Source organism: Suncus etruscus, chromosome 4, assembly GCF_024139225.1.
Source record: "Suncus etruscus isolate mSunEtr1 chromosome 4, mSunEtr1.pri.cur, whole genome shotgun sequence".
In the NCBI taxonomy this organism is placed as follows: domain Eukaryota; kingdom Metazoa; phylum Chordata; class Mammalia; order Eulipotyphla; family Soricidae; genus Suncus; species Suncus etruscus.
The window spans coordinates 99,734,794-99,757,225 of NC_064851.1; positions in this window are offsets into that span (position 1 = coordinate 99,734,794).

A 22,432-nucleotide genomic window follows, 5' to 3' on the forward strand; every position below is an offset into this window, starting at 1 on the left:
GAGAGAAGAGCACCACTGGAATCTGTGCTTTAGAGGTCTAAAAAAAAAATCTACCTTTACAAAGTTAAATTTGCAACTGAAAGAATACAACAGTTGTTACAGATAAAGCTGGATCTATATCTCATACCTTGCACAAAAGTCAATTCAAATTGGATCAAAGACCTTGAGAACAGACCAAAATCTGTGAAGCATATAGAGGAAAATATTGTCAAAACATTTCAAGATCAGGACCTCAAATTTGTCATTAATGAGAAGATGCCCCCAGGCAATGGCAACAGAATAAAAAAATATCAAATTAAACATTTTCTGCATGACAAAAGAAACACAGGCTAAAACTAAAAGTCAGCTTACTGAAAGGAGAAAATATTTGCATTCAAAAATCAGATAATGGTTGATAACTAGGATACATAAAATGCACACATAGATCAACCAAAAAAATATCCAAAAATGGGGAGAGGAATGACCCAGTTTGAACCCTAAATACCATGTATGAGTCCCATGAACCAATATAACTGCAAAATACAGAGCAATGAATAAATTTCTGATTGTTGCTGGGTATGGCCTGAAGCAAACAAAAATCCCTAAAAATTAAATTAAATTCACTCTCTTCAGTCAAACCAGAATATCATTTTTGCAACCAAGTATTTTGATCAAAGCATAACAGCTTATTCTAATGTCATTTAACATGATCTTGTCAGTCTAATTACCTAATAAAATATTTGGGAATTTGGTAAATAGATATGACATTTCCTTTCTGCCTTTATTTTACTGAATATTCATATATATTTATGCTTGAATAGTTTTATTCAGTATATAACAAAGGTCTGAACTTAATTCTTATTTCAGGTCATAGATATTAAAAGGTAGACACTCATGAATCTGATCTCAACAATTATTTTGGCTATTTCCAAATTACCATTATTTTCTTTGTTGTTTAGCTTCCAGTCATGTCTTCCTTCCTTCCTTCCTTCCTTCCTTCCTTCCTTCCTTCCTTCCTTCCTTCCTTCCTTCCTTCCTTCCTTCATCCCTCCCTTTCTTCTTTCCTTCCTTCCTCCCTCCTTCCTTCCTTCCTTCATCCCTCCCTTTCTTCTTTCCTTCCTTCTTCCCTCCTTCCTTCCTTCCTCCCTTTTTCCTACCCTTCCTTCCTTCCTTCCTTTTTCCTTCCTTCCTTCCTTCCTTCCTTCCTTCCTCCTTCCTTCCTTCCTTCCTCCTTCCTTCCTTCCTTCCTTCCTTCCTTCTCCCTCCCTTTTTCCTACCCTTCCTTCCTCCCTCCCTCCCTTTTTCCTACCCTTCCTTCCTTCCTTCCTTCCTTCCTTCCTTCCTTCCTTCCTTCCTTCCTTCCTCCCTCCCTCCCTTTTTCCTACCCTTCCTCCCTCCCTCCCTCCCTCCCTCCCTCCCTCCCTCCCTCCCTCCCTCCCTTCCTTCCTTCCTTCCTCCTTCCTTCCTTCCTTCCTTCCTTCCTTCCTTCCTTCCTTCCTTCCTTCCTTCCTTCCTTCCTTCCTTCCTTCCTTCCATATGCTACATCTGGCTGTACCAAGGAATTATTCCTGGCTCTTCTTTGGAGTAACCTGTGATGATGCTTGAAAAGGATAATATGCAGTGCCAAAGCTCAAATTGGGGATGACTTGCAAGCCAAGTAACTCCCTTCCTGTATTATCTCTATGATTCTATTTATCTTACAACATCTTTTTCCTAGTGATCTATAAATCTCACTTTCATATATTTTTCTAGATAACAGATGTTCTTTACATTAATATGTTAATACACACTTTGCAGGTCTTTAAATGCTATCTATCTTATGAGCTACTCAATGTAAGATAGATCATTTGACCTCCAACATTTTCATAGAATTATTCTAAACATAAAAATAAAATCTTTTTAAGTCCCAAAAGCTTTGTAAATAGCTTAAAATGTAACATACTAACTTTATTTAAATATTCAAGAGTTGCTGAATTCCACTTCATAATTTGTTTACTTTAAAATGGGATGTGGTTTAAAATAAAAATAAATCTGTTTCCAACAAATTTTGACCAAATAAAATTTATTACTCTTAAGCAATGTTTGATTAATACTATCACTTCTCATACTTCCTTGCACAACACCCCCAAATCACAAAATTTACTACTTAATTTTTGTTCCCATTTCTATTAAAGAGCATGCTTAAGTGAGTTTTTATTTTGTCCTATGATTAGTAGAAGTATATATAACCACACATGCTAGATATATACTTATCTCTCTATCTAAATATAAGTTTTATATTTATGTAAATATAATATATTTATACCATTTATATATAAATGTATATTTATATATAACTACCCTCACTTTTAAAAGAGCAATGTATGTGCATAACTTTTTGCTATGATTCTATGCACTTTGAAAGCTGAATTTCAGAGGCCACTTCAATATCTTATTAAATTAGTCATTGGAAGAAATTTATGCAGCTTTTAAAATAAATGGTAGTTCTCAGAGAGTGCTAATGCTCTGTTAGATTGTGCATCAGTAGGCAGGTAAATCAGACATACAAAATGAAATTATGCATGCATCTATTAAAAATTATCCTATTACTAAATAAATAAAAAGTTTTATCAAAGAACTATTGCTTTTAATGAAACAATTTTTATTACGGATGTAAATAATGGTTGAAACAAGGCAATCTACTTGAATAAGTTCTTTTATAAAGAAAATGTAGGTTAAGAAAGAGGTATTTTAATTTCTCTAAATATTTGAAATTAGAAAGTGAAAGTAAATCAATCTTCTAGCAGTAGTCTAATATTAGAGAGTAAAATCTTTGTATGTGTGTGTTCATATAAATTTCAAAACATTATTTTAAATAATTTAGCATATGTGGTAAATAATTCACAGTTACAAGTTAGATTAACAGATGTTTACTGGAAAATATTTATGTGAAACAAACTAGAAAAGGAATATTTTTTCTAGATAAAGGTGAGGGGGCACATACAGTTTAAAGTTAGAGGAAGTAGGAGAAATATAGAAATTTATTTTAAATAAAATCTGGGGGATTTGGTAAGGCTTGAAGATTTAAGTTGACTAACAAATGTTTTTCTGGTAGATCTGGCATTCATAAAGCTACAGATTCCAGCTGTGAAGGTCTAAGAAAAAAACCTACTTTCAAAGAAGAATTTGACCAAAGCAAGAAAATGAACCTATATTCTAAGAAACAAATATGTCAAAAGAGTGATGAATAATGTGTCAGCAATCATTGTTAATAGCAGAGTTTTATTATCCTTTTAAAGCTCTCCATCCCCTAATAAATTGACAATTCCATCACCATATTAAATTTCCTTCTTTTTTCCTTTTCTCATCATTCTGTATTTTTTCTTGGCAAGCTCCGATGAGTTAAAGGAAATGGCAGAGTTGTTCTCAGCACAAACTTTATGTAGGCAACTCTTATGTCACTTTGACACCTGAATCTTAAAAGAAGAGCCTTAAATATTTAATTTTTGCTTAGCTCTGTGCTGATGTCAAGCCAACTGCAATTGAGAGCCTGAGTAAATAAAGACAGTAAAACTTAACAGGAAAGAACTTAAGGTCTTTCCAACATACTCTTTTCTCAGGAAGAATGCCCTTTCACATAAAACTTTCCAGGCCAAAGCCTCCTCTTGGTGAGTAACCATTAGTTCAAATGATGCAGTTGTCTCGATTGACCTCTCCTTTAATATCACATCACAATTGACAGATGTTCAAGTTGAATTCTGTTCTATTTTTTCCCCTGCAAGAATAGTTTTATTTAGGTTTCTTTAATTTATGCAAAAATTAACCATGATGTAAGTGATTTGCTAGAGATTTCCTTCACTTAAGGCTAGAATGATGGTTTACATGTAAATCATCATCTTCAGTGCTGTGTGGAGTTAATATTTAAATCTGCCGTTTTCATTGGCTAGTTTTCCTTTTACTCATACCAGCAAGTATCTGAATTTCTCTCTTTTTTAATTCTACTTAGATTTGCATTCCTGTTATAAATGAAGGTAGTTGAATTCTTATTTTCTGAAGATTCCTTTGCCATAATTTGTGAAATTAAACTGGAACACTGCTTAATTGTCAGAAGACATAAATTGGAGCTGGTGTATATGAAGATGATTTGCCAAGCATTGTGGGAGGTAATTAATTAGGAGAACTAGCAAGTTCAGATTGAATTTTCGGAAAGAAAAGGAAGAGAAGTGATGAGTCCCACCACTTTCTGGATTCTCCATGCTAATTTGCAGGTGGAAGTCTGGATATTGTTTTTTTTTTTTTTTTTTTTTTTGGTTTTTGGGCCACACCCTGTGACGCTCAGGGGTTACTCCTGGCTATGCGCTCAGAAGTTGCTCCTGGCTTCTTGGGGGACCATATGGGATGCCGGGGGATCGAACCGCAGTCCGTCCTAGGCTAGTGCAGGCAAGGCAGGCACCTTACCTCCAGCGCCACCGCCCGGCCCCGGAAGTCTGGATATTGTACTTGAAAGGGTAAAATAAATTTTTTTTTGTCAAACGGAGTTTTAAACAAGGAATGTCATTTTTCTTATTTCATTTTCAGAGTTGGCTAAAATGCAATTTGAGGGGTGGAATAGTGTCTAGAAACCCATTGAGGCATTACTAACTCTGTATCTAGAAGAGATGCTTTTATTTACATTACTTTCATAGCAAAATCTCCCAATTTCCTGCATTTACAACAAATGTTTGACTTACGCATTTTTACAGTACTCTGAGCTTAGAAAATAATTAATTCTAATGTCTGTTGGGTACCTATGTTTATACTGGCTTCACTCTGTTCTTTTAGCTCATATTGTCTTGCCCTCTCTTTTGTTCTCTTTGTCTTTGATAGCTCAGTACTGATTAGTAAAGAGATGTAAAGAAATAAATGGGAACGTGTTTATTGACTGATGTTTCTTGAGCTAGCATTCAATTTCTCAGTGCTTCAAAGAATCTTTTTCTGATTCAACTCCATTACAGGACTGAGGGTCTCATACTTCTACTTTTTCTCAGGGAAAGTTCCTTTCTAATATTTATGTTGAGAAATATTTTATCCAACATGACTTCATATGTAAATAAGAAATAATCACTAATTTTCTTTGAGTTGGAAAAAGAGAAATGTACTCTACCAACTTTCCAAAGATTTTCTATTAAATATCTGTAGACCTTGTACCGGTATATATTTTAAGTGAGAAATTGAATGCTACTTTCTACAAACTAGACTAATAGGTACGGCACTCGACATTAGATAATGCAGTTTTAAGAGTTTAATAGGCAATTAAGATGCAAAAGGTTAACTGTATCATCCTTCTAGTCAAGATACTATGTGTCTATGTTATGAAAAATAACAAAAAAATATCCCAGACAGATAATATAGTGATTCAATATTCACCATACCATATGGTTCCCTGAGCATCCCAATTGTGGTCCCAAACTCTTAAGACCCCTTACCTCAAATTTACCATTGTTCAAATGCTTGTTCAATCTCAAATAACCATCAAATAAAAATATGCTTTTAAGAAAATGTTGATAAAATGGGGCTAGAAATATCATATAGTAGGTCACTTGCTTTGCACATGGTAAACGTCGGTTTGATAGCTGGCGCCGCAAATTATTCCAGGAGTAATCCCAGAGCCAGGAATAAATACTAAACAGTTTTTTGTGACTCAAAACAAATAAAATTGTGATAAAATATGTAAAAATTACTGTTTTAATATTTAGTTGATCTATAGCATTATGCTAGTTTCAGATATAATACAAAATTGTTTATGTAGGGACTGGAGCAGTGGCGCAGAGAGGGAAGGCACCTGCCTTGCCAGCGCAAGCCTAGGATGGACCATGGTTCTATGGCATCCCATATGGTCCCCCAAGCCAGGAGTGATTTCAGAGGGCATAGCCAGGAGTAACCCTTGAACGTCACTGGGTGTGGTCCCCAAAAAAGATCCTTTATATACAGTTGTAAAATGATCAAGAAATATAATTTAGTTGTCCATAAGCAGTTTCTTTTTTTGTTAAATTATCTTTATTTAAACACCGTGATTGCAAATATGATTGTAGTCGTATGATTACAGTCATATAAAGAACACCCCCTTCACCAGTGCAAGATTCCCATCACCAATTTCCCAGATCTCTCTCCTCCCCACCCCACCCACACCTGTACTCAACAGGCTTTCTATTTCCCTCATTCATTCACATTGCTATGATAGTTCTCAGTGTAGTTATTTCTTTAACTACACTCATCACTCTATGTGGTGAGCTTCATGTCATGAGCTGCACCTTCCAGCCCACGTCTCTCTTGTCTCTGAGATGCTGCTAAAAATGTCATTTATTTTTCTTAAAACCCATAGATCAGTGAAACTATTCTGCATTTTTCTCTCTCCCTCTGACTTATTTTACTCAGCATAATAGATTCCATGTACATCCATGTATAGGAAAATTTCATGACTTCATCTCTCCTGAGAGCTGCATAGAATTCCATTGTGTATATGTACCACAGTTTCTTTAACCACTCATCTGTTGAAGGGTATCTTGATTGTTTCCAGAGTCTGGCTATTGTAAATAGTGCTGCAATGAATATAGGTGTGAGGAAGGGATTTTTGTATTGTATTTTTGTGTTCCTCGAGTATATTCCTAGGAGTGTTATAGCTGGATCGTATGGGAGCTCAATTTCTAGTTTTTGGAAAAATCTCCATATAGTTTTCCATAAAGGTTGGACTAGATGGCATTCCCACCAGCATTGAAAAAGTTTCTTTCTCTCCACATCCCTGCCAGCACTGCTTGTTTTCATTCTTTGTGATGTGTGCCAATCTCAGAGGCGTGAGGTGGTACCTCATAGTTGTTTTGAATTGCATCTCCCTGATGATTAGTGATGTTGAGCATCTTTTCATGTGCTTTTGGCCATTTGCCTTTCTTCTTTTACAAAGTGTCTGTTCATTTCATTTCCCCATTTTTTGATGGGGTTAGATGTTTTTATCTTATATAGTTTGGCCAATACCTTGTATATTTTGGATACTAGTCCTTTATAAGATGGGTATTGGGTGAATAATTTCTCCCACTCAGTGGGTGGCTTTTGTATCTGGGCACTATCTTCTTTGAAGAGCAGAAGCTTCTCAGCTAAATATAGTCCCATCTGTTTATCTCTGCTTCCACTTGTTTGGAGAGTGCTGTTTCCTCCTTAAAGATGCCTTTAGTCTCAATGTCATGGAGTGTTTTACCTATATGTTGTTGTATATATCTTATAGTTTCAGATCTGATATCAAGGTCTTTAATCCATTTGGATTTTACCTTTGTACATGGTGTTAGCTGGGGGTCTGAGTTCACTTTTTTGCAAGTGGCTAAACAGTTGTGCCAACACCACTTGTTAAAGAGGCTTTCTTTGCTCCATTTTGGATTTCTTGCTCCTTTATCAAAAACTAGGTGGTTATATGTCTGGGAAACATTCTTTGAGTACTCAAGCCTATTCCACTGATCTGAGGGTCTGTCTTTATTCCAATACCATGCTGTTTTGATAACTATTGCATTGTAATACAGCTTAAAATTGGGGAAAGTAATGCCTCCCATATTCCTTTTCCCAAGGAGTGCTTTAGCTATTCGAGGGTGTTTATTGATCCAAATGAATTTTAGAAGTGTTTGATCCACTTCTTTGAAGAATGTCATGGGTATCGCATTAAATCTGTACAATGCTTTGGGGATTATTGCCATTTTCATGATGTTAATCCTGCCAATCCATGAGCAGGGTATGTGTTTCCATTTCCGCTTGTCCACTCTTATATCTTGGAGCAGTGTTTTATAGTTTTCTTTGTATAGATACTTCACATTTTTAGTCAGGTTGACTCCAAGATATTTGAGTTTGTGTGGCACTAATGTGAATGGGGTTGTTTTCTTAATGTCCATTTCTGCCCTATCATTATTGGTGTATAAAAAGGCCGTTGATTTTTGTGTATTAATTTTGTAGCCTGACACTTTGCTATGTGATTCTATTATTTCTAGAAGTTTTTTCATAGAGTCTGTAGGATTTTTCTAAGTAGAGTATCATATCGTCTGCAACCAGTGAGAGTTTGGCTTCTTCCTTTCCTATCTGGATTCCCTTGATATCTTTTTCTTGTCTAATCGCTATAGCAAGGAATTCCAGTACTATGTTGAATAGGAGTGGTGAGAGAGGAGAGGCTTGTCTTGTACCAGAATTTAGAGGGAAGGCTTTTAATTTATCTCCATTGAGGATAATATTTGCCATTGGATTGTGGTAGATGGCCTTAAGTATATTCAAAAAGGTTCCTATCATTCCCATCTTGCTGAGAATTTCATCAAGAATGGGTTTTGGACCTTATCAAATGCTTTTTCTGCGTCTATTGATATGACCATGTGATTTTTATTTTTCTTGTTGCTGATGTTGTGTATGATGTTGATAGGTTTACGAATGTTAAACCATCCTTGCATTTTTGGGATGAAACCTACTTGATCATAGTGAATGATCTTCTTGATGAGGCATTGGATCCTGTTTGCCAAGTTTTCATTGAGGATCTTTGCATCTGTGTTCATCAGGGATATTGGTCTGTAATTTTCTTTTTTGGCAGTATCTCTGTCTGGTTTTGGTATCAAGGTGATGTTAGCTTCATAAAAGCTATTTAGATGTCTTCCCTTTTGTTCCCAATTTCATAAAAGAGCCTGGCCAGGATTGGTATTAGTTCCTCTTGAAAGGTTTGAAAGAATTCATTCGTGAATTCATCAGGGCCTTGGCTTTTTGTATTTGGGCAAATTTTTTATTACAGTTTTAATTTCCTCAATAGTGATGGGGGTGTTTAGATATGCTATGTCTTCTTTATTCAACCGTGGGAGGTTATATGAGTTCAAATTGTATCCATTTTTCCCAGATTCTCATATTTAATGGCATAGAGTTTCTCCAAGTATTCTCTGAATACCCTTTGAATCTCTGCAGTATCTGTAGTGATCTCCCCCTTTTTATTTCTAATATGCATTATCAAGTTTCTCTCCTTTTTTTTCTTTGTGAGTTTTGCCAATGGTCTATCAATCTTGTTTATTTTTTCAAAGAACCAACTTCTGCTTTTGTTGATCTTTTGGATTGTTTTTTGGGTTTCCATTTCTTTGATTTCTGCTCTCAGCTTTGTTATTTCCTTCGTCTCCCTATTTTTGGTTCCTTTTGTTGATCATTTTCTAATTCTATAAGCTGCATCATTAAGCTATACATGTATGCTCCTTCTTCCTTCCTGATGTGTGCTTGCAAAGCTATAAATTTTCCTCTCAGGACCACTTTTGCTGTATACCATAGATTCTGATAGTTTGTGCTTTCATTGTCATTTGTTTCCAGGAAAGTTTTGATTTCCTCTTTGATTTCATCTCGGACCCACTTCAGTAGTAGACTGTTTAATTTCCAGCTGTTAGAGATTTTCTTGTGTGTCCCTTTGTAGTTCAAATGTAACTTTCAGAGCCTTTTGGTTAGCAAAGGTAGCCTGCAAAATTTCTATCTTCTTGATTTTATAGAGGTATGTTTTGTGCTTTCATTGTCATTTGTTTCCAGGAAAGTTTTGATTTCCTCTTTGATTTCATCTCGGACCCACTTCAGTAGTAGACTGTTTAATTTCCAGCTGTTAGAGATTTTCTTGTGTGTCCCTTTGTAGTTCAAATGTAACTTTCAGAGCCTTTTGGTTAGCAAAGGTAGCCTGCAAAATTTCTATCTTCTTGATTTTATAGAGGTATGTTTTATGTACCAGCAAGTGGTCTATCCTGGAACATGACCCATGTATGTTGGAAAAGAATGTGTATCCAGGTTTCTGAGTATGGATTGTCATATATATATACATATATATACACATATATATATATACATATATAGGCCTCTTTCTTCCATTTCTATTTTCAGGTCTTGTATATTTTTGTTGGGTTTCAATCTGGTTGACCTATCAAGTGTTGACAGGCCTGTGTTGAGGTCTGCCACAATTATTGTTTTATTATTGATATTCTTTTTCAGATTTGTCAACAATGTATTAAGTACTTTGCTGGTCCCTCATTGGGTGCATATATGTTTAATAGTCTGACTTCTTCCTGTTGCACATATCCCTTGATTAGTACATAGTGTCCATCTTTGTCCCTTACAACTTTTCTGAGTATAAAGTTTGTGTCATCTGATATTAGTATGGCCACTCCAGTTTTTTTAAGGGTGTTTTTGGCTTTGATGATTTTCCTCCAGCCTTTGATTTTGAGTCTATATTTATTCTGATTATTTAGGTGAGTTTCTTGTAGGCAGCAGAAAGTAGGGTTCTGTTTTTTGATCCATTTAGCCACTCTGTGCCTCTTAAAGGGTGCATTTAGTCCATTGACATTGAGAGAGAGAGAGAGAGATAATTGTCATGGGATTTATTGCCATCTTTGTGTAGAAGTTTGGTGTGTTTGTTGTTGTGTCTTGTCTTTTTTTTTTTTTTTTTTTTTTTTGGTTTTTGGTCCACTCCCGGCGTTGCTCAGGGGTTACTCCTGGCTGTCTGCTCAGAAAAAGCTCCTGGAAGGCACGGGAGACCATATGGGACACCGGGATTCTAACCAACCACCTTTGGTCCTGGATCAGCTGCTTGCAAGGCAAACACCACTGTGCTATCTCTCCGGGCCCGGTCTGTCTTGTCTTTAAAGTAGATCTTTCAGTTTTTCTTTTAAGGCTGGTTTTGAGTCTGTAAAGTTTTTGAGCTGTTGTTTATCTGTAAAGCCATGTATACTTTCTTTAAACCTGAAAGTGAATTTTGCTGGGTGCAGTATTCTAGGTGAAGCATTTATTTTATTGTCACTATATCCCACCACTGCCTTCTGGCCTTGAGTGTTTCTGGTGACAGGTCTGCTGTAAATTCAAGGATGCTCCCTTGAATGTAATTTCCCTTTTTGATCTTGCTGCTTTCAGTATTCTATCTCTGTGGGATTCATCATTGTGACAAGGATGTGTCTTGGGGTGTTTTTCCTGGGGTCTTTTTTAGGTGGTACTCTTTGGGCATGCAGCGTTTGGTTACATATATTCTTTTTTTTTTTTGGTTTTTGGGCCACACCCGGTAACGCTCAGGGCTTACTCCTGGCTATGCGCTCAGAAGTCGCTCCTGGCTTGGGGGACCATATGGGATGCCGGGGGATCGAACCGCGGTCTGTCTCCTAGGCTAGCGCAGGTAAGGCAGGCACCTTACCTCCAGCGCCACCGCCCGGCCCCACATATATTCTTTAGCTCTGGTAGTTTCTCTGTGATGATGTTCTTGACTGTTGATTCTTCCTGGAGATTTTCTTTTTGGGTCTCTGGGACTCCAATGATTCTAAAGTTGTTTCTGCTGAGCTTATCAAAGACTTCTATTTTCATCTGTTCATATTCTTTGAGTCATCTTTCCATTGTCTGATCATTTGCCTAAGGCTTTTTCCAATCTCTTCTGCTGTGTGGAGTTGTTATGCTTCTCATCTTCCATTGCGCTAATTCCATCCTCAGCTGCTGTTAACCTGTGGGAAAGCTCATTCATAAGCAGTTTCTTATTGTGATACCTTTTAAGATTTTTCTATCTTAAACTATACTAAAGTATTGTAACATTTAGTATAATACTCTGTCTTGCACTGTACACATATAATAATATATGACATCTCATTATTTTTCGTCTGTAATTGGAAACATTGTTGATTCTCTTCATATATTTTAACACTGCTCACCAAGTACTCATCACTGGAAAACATGAATCTGTTCTCTGTAACTGTGAGTTTATCTTTTATTTTTCAGTTAAGTGAGGTCATATTTATTTTACTCTCTTTTCACTTGACATATACCATTAAGGTCTATTCTTTTTGCAAATGGCAATATTATTTACTTTGCAACTAAAAATAGTCTATTTTCGTTATCAATTACAATTTAGTCATTTTATGTGTTATTTTCAGTGACATTAAGTATGCTCACAATTAAGCACTGGAAGGGCCAGAAGGATCGGCTCACAATTTGAAGCTCACCACAATGAGTGGTGAACTCTGTTAGGGAAATAACTACACTAACAACTAGCATGACAATGTTAAAAAATGAGAGAAGTAGAATGCTTTCGTGAATACAGGGAGGGGAGGGGGGAGGGGGGCATTGATAATGGGAATGTTGCACTGGTGAAATGGGAATTCTGCTTATGACTGAAACCCAACTACAAACATGTTTGTAATCATGCTGCTTAAATATTTATAAAAAAGAAATAAATTAGAATACCACTGCTTGCCAAAAAAAAAGTATGCTCACATTGTTGCACATAAAATCTTTATTTTAACTAAATATTTTACTTTTTATTCCCTTCCTCTGTTGCTATTTATGTATTATGACATGGCTGTAGTGTTTGCACATTTAGAGTATTTATAATATAGTACAATACACATGCAGGGGTGTTTAAAGGGAGCTGCACACTCTCTTGTGGTGCTTTCACACATGTTTTTAACAATAACATTCATTTAGTTATGGTGCCTTACACATACGATAGTACGTTGCTTTTTGGAATCAAAAGAGCCATTGAGAACTCAGGCAGTCACAGAGAGAAGAATCTGGTTGCTCTGCTTTACTCTGTAGCCACACGTTACTTCTAGGCAAGGAGCTCCACTAAAATACATAAACACCATGACATAAAACATAAATCACCATGACATTGCAAAGGTTTCAATGGTAAGACAACACAGAACCTCAACACACTTAGTGAATAAAAATGGCAGTTCTGAGGACTCAACTAATACCAGCTTTTTAGATAGTTTCTCTGATAAGGATTTTAAAGAGGAAATGTGGAGAATATTCAAAGAACTCAAAGAAACCATGAAATGAATGGAACATATAACAAATAAAATGCGAGAGGATATGAAAGTAAAAATGAGAAAACTTTAAACAGAAATAATAAATCTAAAAAATTGGTAGGAGAAATTACAAAACCCACTTTAAAGGCATCACCAACAGAGTAACAGTTGCTGAGGACAGAACCAGTGAGCTAGAAGATGAGCTAACAACTAGCTCATCAGAAAATGTTGGAAAAGATCCTTAAAATACATGAACAGAATATGGAAAAATACTCAAAGTAATTGAACTGCCAATAGAATTCTGGGGTAAATTCAAAAGGAACAACATAATAATCATTGGGGTCCCAGAAAAGCTGGAAGAAACCCCCTATGATGAAGCAACAAAGACATCATTTATGAGAAGTTCCCAGAGCTATAGAATACATACACCCACATTCTGAATGAATGAAGAGTACCAGCTAAAAGAGACTTAAATAAAAACATTCCAAGGCACGTCTTAGTCACAATGATGAAAATCACAGATTGATAGAATACACAGATTGATAGAATACTGAAATTGAACTTTATTATGATCATGCAATACCAATTCTAGGGATATACTTTATGAACACAAAAACACAATAAAAAAAATTCCCTCTGCACTCCTATGATCGTTGCAGCACTATTTATTTACAAAATTTAGAATCTAGAAATAACCAAGGTGCCCAACCACAGGTGAGTGGCTAAAGAAACTGGTATATTTACCCAATGGAATACTATGCAGCTGTTAGAAAAAATGAAGTCATGAAATTTGCTTAACCATGGTTGCTTATGGAGATTATTATGCTGAGTGAAATAAGTCAGAGGAAGAGGGATATACAAAGAACAATTTTACTTATTAATGGGGTATAATAAAATTAGTATGGTAATAATTTTCAGAGACAATAGAGATGAGGACCAGGGGACTAATCCATGGTAGGAAACTTGCCACAAATAATGGAGCAATGTAGTTAAGGTAGAGAAAGGTCAACTATGACAGTGATAGTTGTAACTGATGACTCTGTGTTTTTAACTGTGTTTGAAACAGAGATTAATTGAAAAGCATAGTACACTTTCACTAATAATAGTGCAAATCAAGGGGCTGAAAAAGAAAGAGAAAAAACAGAAGACACACGGGGGGAGAGAGAGAGAGAGAGAGAGAGAGAGAGAGAGAGAGAGAGAGAGAGAGAGAGAGAGAGAGTTCTTCTACCTTATAGGCATGTAGGGGGGAGAGTAGAAGAGAAACCAAGGATATTGGCAGGAAATATTTATGGGTGAAAGGTGGTGTACACTGTAAAACTAAAATTTAATCAAGAATAATAACTTTGTGATCCTGGTGTTTAAATACAAGTAAAAATAAAAATATATTTTTTTGGAAATTTTAAGACAATTATAACTTTATAAGCCTTTCTATTGAATTTTTTTTTTTTTGTCTTTTGGGTTCAACCCAGCAACTCTTAGGGGTTATTCCTGGCTCTGTGCTCAGAAATTGCTCCTGGCAGGCACGGGGGACCATATAGAATTCTGGGATTAGAACCACTGTCTGTCCTGGATCAGCTGCGTGCAGGCAAATGCCCTACTGCTGAGCTATCTCTCCCTCCCCCTATTGAATTTTTTTAATTTTTATTTTGATTATATTGGCTTACATATCTCTCACAGTAGTATTTTAGGTACATATTAACATTGAATTAGGGGAATACCCATCACCAAATTTGTCCTCCCCCCATCCCCGTTCCCTTTCTGCAACCCATATCAACCACCATCACCCCCTGGGCTTCTAGAGTAGGTGGTCCCTTCTTTGTCTAGCTTACTATTAGTAATCATCTATCTATTTGGTCCTGGTACCCTCCATTTCCCCTCTCTATTTGAGAGGCGGAGCTAGATAATTCGAGTTATGTTTTTGTTTGAAGGAAAGAAAAGCTTTTTTTTTCCTTTTTCCCCCTGCATAGGCACAATAACTATTGGGGATATTATAGAGGGAATTCCCTTGGCCTAGGAGATACAGGGTTTCTCTACCCCTGAAGTATACTGTCATGGGATTAACTCTAGACTCCTTACATGATCATTTACTCTCCCCTTGGTGCTTTTGTGGTGTATGGAAAACTTCTGCTTTGTCAAGGATGGTAAAATCAGACCTCTGTATCTAGAGATCTTGGTGTCTGTACAGCTCAAGGAATGGAGCTTATCTCTATTGAATTTTTATATTAATTATCTTGAGTGGTTTGGAAAGATAGCACTTAAGCTGGAGCACTTTTCTTGTATTCAGCTGATAAGGATTTGATACTAATACTGCATATAGTCCCCCAAATACCACTATTAGTGACCGTTTAATAAACAAGGAGTAAGCCCTGAGTACCCCCAGGTATGATCCTAAACAAAAACCAAACAAATAATAATAAAAGTTATGAGAAGCAGAAGTTCTTATTATAATTCTTATTGCATTTCTTTCAATAAATGAAAGTATTAATGACAGTATAAAGGAAAATGGTAATGAAAGGAAATTGTGTGGGTTTTTTTTTATTATTTCTCATCAAAATCAAACTAGTAAAATAAATTAAATATTGAAATGTATTGAGAAATTACCCATGGTGGGACCAGAGTTTTAGCAGAACAGTAGGGCATTTGCCTTGCATGTGGTGAGGGACCCCCCCCAAATCAAACAATAAACCCTTAATCATGGGGCAAATAATTGAGAAGAAAATACAAAAATAAATGCTTTCCCTAATCATTGGCAGTAAATTTCTTTTATTAAAAAATAATTTTAGGGGCCGACGCAGTGGCGCTAGAGGTAAGGTACCTGTCCTGCCTGCGCTGGCCTAGGACCGACCTAGGATCGACCGTGGTTCGATACCCGGGTGTCCCATATGGTCCCTCAAGCCAGGAGCGACTTCTGAACGCATAGCCAGGAGTAACCCCTGAGCGTCACCGGGTGTGGCCCAAAAACCAAAAAATATATATATAATGATAATAATTTTAGGTGACTTAGGGTAGAAAATAGTAAGACAACTAGAAAACTAAGTAAAATTAATAATTAATACTTAAGAATAAATTCTAACAATGAAAAATATAAGCATAGGTATCTTAGAGAGCAGACTAATTTGATAAGAAGCAAGCAATATACTATTAGTAGAACAATACTAATAGTATTAAGTACATATTTATGATGCAAAAATGAGAAGTTTTTTTCAGATTGGTGATAAGATATTATGGTCTCTAACAGACCAATTACAATAAGAGGACTTGTCAATACAGTATTGATTAAAAGATACGTTGGTGATAAAATTATTAGGCCTTTGAAAAATATGTTTATGCATTCATTCACTGGGTACTTACAATGTATAAACTATTGTTCTAGTCACTGCTGCTAAAGCAGAAACATGAGAGGTGAAAATCTCTAACCTTATGGTTTCTTTTTTTCAAAATTTAACATGCAAACTCTTTGATCCAATAATTACTCTTCTAGAGGTTTAGCCTACAGAAAAGTTTGCACAAGTGCTTTGAGGCTTATGGAAAATGATATTCATTGCTGCACTGCTCATCATGTAAAATACAAACTGAAATAAAAGGAAGCTAAATTTCATCTGTATAGGACTTACTGAATAAATTATGGTGCTATTGCATAAAACTTTCCTACAGCTATTAAAAATAAGGAGGGCGATTTGGGTTTAGTGTTTAAATGCAAATAATATTTATTTGTGCATATACATAAACTCAAAAGAGTAAGTCTGGAAGTGTGCATATTTAAAATGATGTTTTTTAAAAAGTACAATCTTATTTCAAAATCAAAAAGTGATACCATTTCATTTAAAATTGATTTAAATAGTAAACATGAACATGTTAGTAAGAGAAATTGGCACCCCACTTAGAGGTTTCTAGAAATTGGCCCCACTTTCTAGTTAGACGAGGGCCCTATGACGCTTGGGATATCTTGTGGCTTTAGGCAATACTTCCCCCTAGTGGTGATCATTATTCTCTAGTCACCTAAACTGGGACTTTCATAGGATGAAGAAAGTAAAACCCAACTAGCAGTCTAGATCTAGATTGCTGTACTGGACATAGCATTCACTTATCAGCAACCTGTAGACCCCAAGCCTGTCTTTATTATTTGAGAAAAATATAGTGATATAAAATGTTTCAAGGGGGCCAACATGAGTAAAATTTTGAGAAGGGGAGAGTATTTTTGAATGACAAAAATAAAAAAAGCACCAATAGCCTGAGGTATAAAGCAAGATAGGCTGTGAGTGGCCAGGCATGAAGGAAAAAGGAAGTCTGAAGATTAGAGAAGGCCAATAGGATCCCAATTTGATATCACATACTGCTACTACTAAGTGATATGATGATGAATTATGGGAGGAAAACTAGAAAAAATCTCACTCTTAATATCTAATATACAAATAAAAATGGTTAGGTCAGTAAAATAATATATTTCAAAAATAAAAAGTATATTATTTACACAATAGTTTCTCTTTAAAGGAAAGGTACTTGGACCTCAAATATTTTATGCACATAAGGATTATTATTACAATCTAAGATTTAATAAGAAGAAATTGTTAAAAATGTATTCATGACATTATAATGTGATTAGAAACTGATATGATTAAAAATGGAATAGTTTTCATAATAATCGAGGCTAGAGAGATAATAGCACCACGGTAGGGCATTTGCCTTGTACCCAGGATCTAGGGTGGTTAGAATCCCAGCATCCCATATAATACTCCCCACCCCCGTGCCTGCCTGGAGTGATTTCTGAGTGCAGAGCCAGTATTAACCCTGAGCATTGCCAGGTGTGACCCAAAAACCAAAAAAAAAAAAATTATGAAGAGGACATACTATAAACAAAAATATTACAGTATTTATGTCAAGTGAAAAATAAAGTGATTACAAAGGTTTTTGTTGTTGTTGTTTTGTTTTGCTTTTTTGTAGAAAGGCTGAAGGGAGAATATAGGGTAACCTATTTCTTACAGGTGGTGAACTGGGTAAGATCCCTGGCACTGGTTATGTCTCCTCTTAACATAGAAGCAAGAGTATGCCCACTGAGCACCATAGGGGTACAGTGACCCAAAGAACAGCAACTCAATTCTGTAAAAATTTAGAAAGCATGAACATAAGTCATACGATCAGAGGGCACATGTACCATGATGTTAAAGGTTACCCTGGAAATGTATTTATTTATGATTCGTATTTTTCCTTAATCTTTTTGCATTTTTGTTATTAAAGATAAACCTGTTACTATTATAATTATAAATATTTAATCTAGGGAAGAATTGTAGCCACTACTTAATTCTTTCATGCAACGGTTCTCATATAGTAATTTATTGGCTTAAGAGTCAATGATATTAGAAAACTTAATATGTATTTTTAAAATAGAATTATTATTACTTAAACACAAAATAATGTTAGTTATAATTTTTGGGTATTTTTTAAACTAAAAATAATTGGATATGCAATGAGAAAGTATCCTATCTATAAAGTAGAGCTTGTGACACCATATATATTATTGACTCTTTGAGAATTGATTGAAGAAGATTTGAATCACAACAGACACTCTGGGGTTATTATCTGTAGGTACTTTTTTTTTTTTTTTTTGCTTTTTTTGGGCCACACCCGGTGATGCTCAGGGGTTACTCTTGGCTATGGGCTCAGAAATCGCTCTTGGCTTAGGGGACCGTATGGGACACGGGGGATCGAACTGCAGTCTGTACTAGGTTAGCACGTCCAAGGCAAACACCCTACCGCTTGCGTCACCGCTCAGGCCCCCTATAGGTACTCTTAAGCAAAAGCAAACAATAAAGGAAATCTGCAATCATCTTATATTCTAATATCAGGTCAATTATATCATTCCTTCTTTGTTCTCAGAGTTCATCAGGGAGTTTTGGAGTTGTATACTTAGTATATTGCCAAATAGTTGGATACTAGTGAATAGGGCCATCATTTAACCACTATTATCTATCATTTTTCTGAAGAAAAAAAAAAAACCTTAACTACAAAATAAATCAAGTGTTTTACAAATATTATATAGATACTAAAATTTATAGACACATAATTGATATGTTTATATATAATAGACTTATGTGGATACATATGAATACATTTATATAGATACATGTATATGGATAAATATAGTTTTATATCCATATAAATTTATATGGATACATGTATATTTATATAGATGCATACAATATATTAACATTAAAATACTAAAATATCTTACTAAATTTTTCTATATATTAATTTGATATTATTTTAATCATAGTTAAAGAAAATTATCTTTAAGTATTCTAAATCTGGTTGTTTTTTGTTTTTTAAGTTTTCTTCTTGACATTCATGCTTTTCCCAAATTAATCAAGTGAATCTACAATTACAAGCAGTTCTGAATGACCACGTTTTCCTTGTATACGTAGGTATTACCCTTGCATAGGTTTTTATATCCATGCATATACATCAAAAATCAAGATTTTATATTAGTTATTACTAATTTATATTATGTTAGCATTATAATATTTCTAAACAGACAACATTGTAAGATTCACATCTATTTCTTTCTGACATCTTATGGTACAGACATTAATAAAAAATAAAAATAAATCTTTTGTATCTTGCTTTTGTTTTCTGAATAAGTAAATTCAATTTTAGTCTTGAATTTGATACCTGCAATTATTTGCCATGAATTAGAACTATTGACTTGGGCCAGTGATACATATTTTAGTAGAATAAATGTGCAAAATTAAATAGCATTATTAAAATGCAAAGCACAAGACTTCATATAATTCTTTTACTATTAAATCATAGGTATAAAAACTAATTTCAATGAAATAAATTACTAACTCTAAACAGTTTGTCATGGGAATTAAAATGACTAACTTTTCACTGTATGAATTATTTATTAGTGAGAAATCATTTCAAATCGCCCTTCACTATTATCATGTTTATGGGGCCAGACTATAATAAAATAAACAGTATTTAAAAAGTCAAAAATAGCAAACTCAATTTAAATTTATTTAGTACTAAAACACAGAACTTCTATTTCTTATGATTTTTTCATCTAGCATTTTTTATAAATGAAAGACAGAAATATAGGCCTTACTTGTAAACATTGTGGATTATACAAGCAGGGTTAGCCCTAGATCTAGAGTTATATTTAAGAACTTTCTCATTAAATTTTAATATATCTTTAACCTGCCACTAGAAGTAAAGTAGTTGCTTTTAGAAATTAACTTCATCTAATTTATATCCAATTTAAATAATTTAAAATATTAAATAGGAATATAAGAAAATAGAAAAATTTAATGATCTTAATCATTTATTTATACAAGTTTGCTATGATTTCAAAAAAATCCCATGAATAACATACAAATAACGATCCTATAAAAGAAATAATTTTAATGGATTTTTGAATATTTAAATTTGAATTACATTGCTTATTTGGCACAATGAGAGAAATTTAGATAAGATAAACACAAATAACAAATTATTGGGAGATAAATGAGTAAAACTCACCTTCACTTTGAAAAAACTTATGTATACCCTTGGAACTATAATTTGAATGGAGTTTTTATACAAGACTAGAATTCATGCATAGTGGAAAGTCTTCCAGGAGACACTCAAAATTCGGACCTTTGCCTAATGGTTTTATGAGCTTTAATCTTATAATAATAACCAATAATGCAGAAAGAAATAATAGAACAACTGAAAAAGAGAAGTTAGAATTTTCCCAATTCAAACTTTGTTCTGGGAAGAAAGGAGTCATAACGTGAGATTTTAAATAATAGAACAGGGTGGCTAACAAGTTTGACACAAAGAGCCAAAATTTTAAACTGTGAGAGTCAGAGAGCCACACCACACAATGACCTGCCAAAACAGACAAACACTCACACAAAAGCATCTAATTTTAACAATGATATATTAAACACATATTGCATTTTGCCATTTTGAGTGAGGGTCAAAATCCTGCAGTGATGGTGAGGGTGTGCTGCGTCCTCCACACTAAGAACTAAAGGCAAGATTTGACCCAACATGTGACATCCGGGTCCCCTGCACCCAATATGTGACCCACGGGTCCCCCGATTGCTGGCCCGTGCAGTTGTTTCCGAGGGATGGGAGATGGGAGGATGGGGATGGGACTACGTGCTCGGAGATCTCTCCTCAGAGGTCCCTCCTCAGAAGCAGCAGAACAAAATCCAAACTTGGCAAAGAGCCACAGTATACAAAATCCTAATAAGAAGCAAAGAGCCGCATTCATTTTGGCAGGGAGCTGCATGTGGCTCGAGAGCCGCATGTTCGCCACCCCTGTAATAGATCAATTCTCAATCCGGTTTGGGGTTTAAAATTTAGTGTACAAGACAGATATATGACACTTAAGTGGAGAAGAGTTAAAGAGGTTCTAGATTGAAAGCCTCTTCCAATAGTTTTCCGACAAAAACACATTTACTTTCTCATGTAGGCCCAAATTGGTCACCAAAGAATTTTCTTCTAAACTTCTCACAAACATATGAGGGCAAATTAGAAAGCCCTCTCCTTGTTCTTTCTCTCTCTCCCTCCGAGTCCCTCTTTCTCCCTTTTTCTCTCTGACACACGCACATACACACTACCCCCACCATCTCAGGGTAAAGAACTAGATACAACAATAGACTTTATAATTAGATTCAGAACTATAGATTTTGTTAAATGCACATATTAAAATAGTAATGTTAATGAATATATATACTTATAAGAATAATTTCTAATTGACAGAAAAAATATGATGAGGAAAACCAGCCTTTCTAGTTTGAGAAGATTTAAGAAAACATTGCATTAAAATGATCAGATCAAGTCAATAGGAAACATGAGAACAGTGGTAAATAAATTGAACTCTGAGCAGTAATCACGATAAATATTAATAGTTTAGGGTCAGAGATAATTCTGTGGGCTGAGTGTATCCTGTGTAAGCAGGGGAACTAAATTATATACCCAGCACAACATGATCTCTCTAACTGAATTATATACCCAGCACAACAACATGCGCTCTCTCTCTCTCTCTCTCTCTCTCTCTCTCTCTCTCTCTCTCTCTCTCTCTCTCTCTCTCTCTCTCTCTCTCTCTCTCTCTCTCTCTCTCTCTCTCGTTTTTTGGGTCACACCAAGCAGCGTGCAGGGGTTACTCCTGGCTCTACACTCAGAAATCGCTCCTAGCAGGCTCGGGGGACCATAGGGGATGCTGGGATTCGTACAACCGTCCTTCTGCATGCAAGACAAATGCCTTACCTCCATGCTATCTCTCGGGCTCCTGTGCTATCTCTCTTGATCAATCACAGAGCACACAGCTGAGTGTTGACTACAGAATATCTAGATAATGCCCCAAACAGAAAATGAAGGAAAACAAAACTATAATCCAAAGAAAGGATAGAAATTTATAAGCCCAAAAAAATATATATATAAAAACAAGACAAAAAGACAATAGTATAAGTGAACCCAAATATATCTGCCATCTTAATAAATTATTGAATTCAAATTTCCATTAATATAAGGATAACAAGAAAAAATAACATAACACTTATCTGATATTCTAAATAATCAAAATTAAATTAACATATTCCTTAAAATATTAGAAGTTTAAAGCTACTAAATATCTTATACAAGATGAAATATTAAAGTGTTAAGTAAATATGTCTTTTATCTTTAGAGAAGATTAA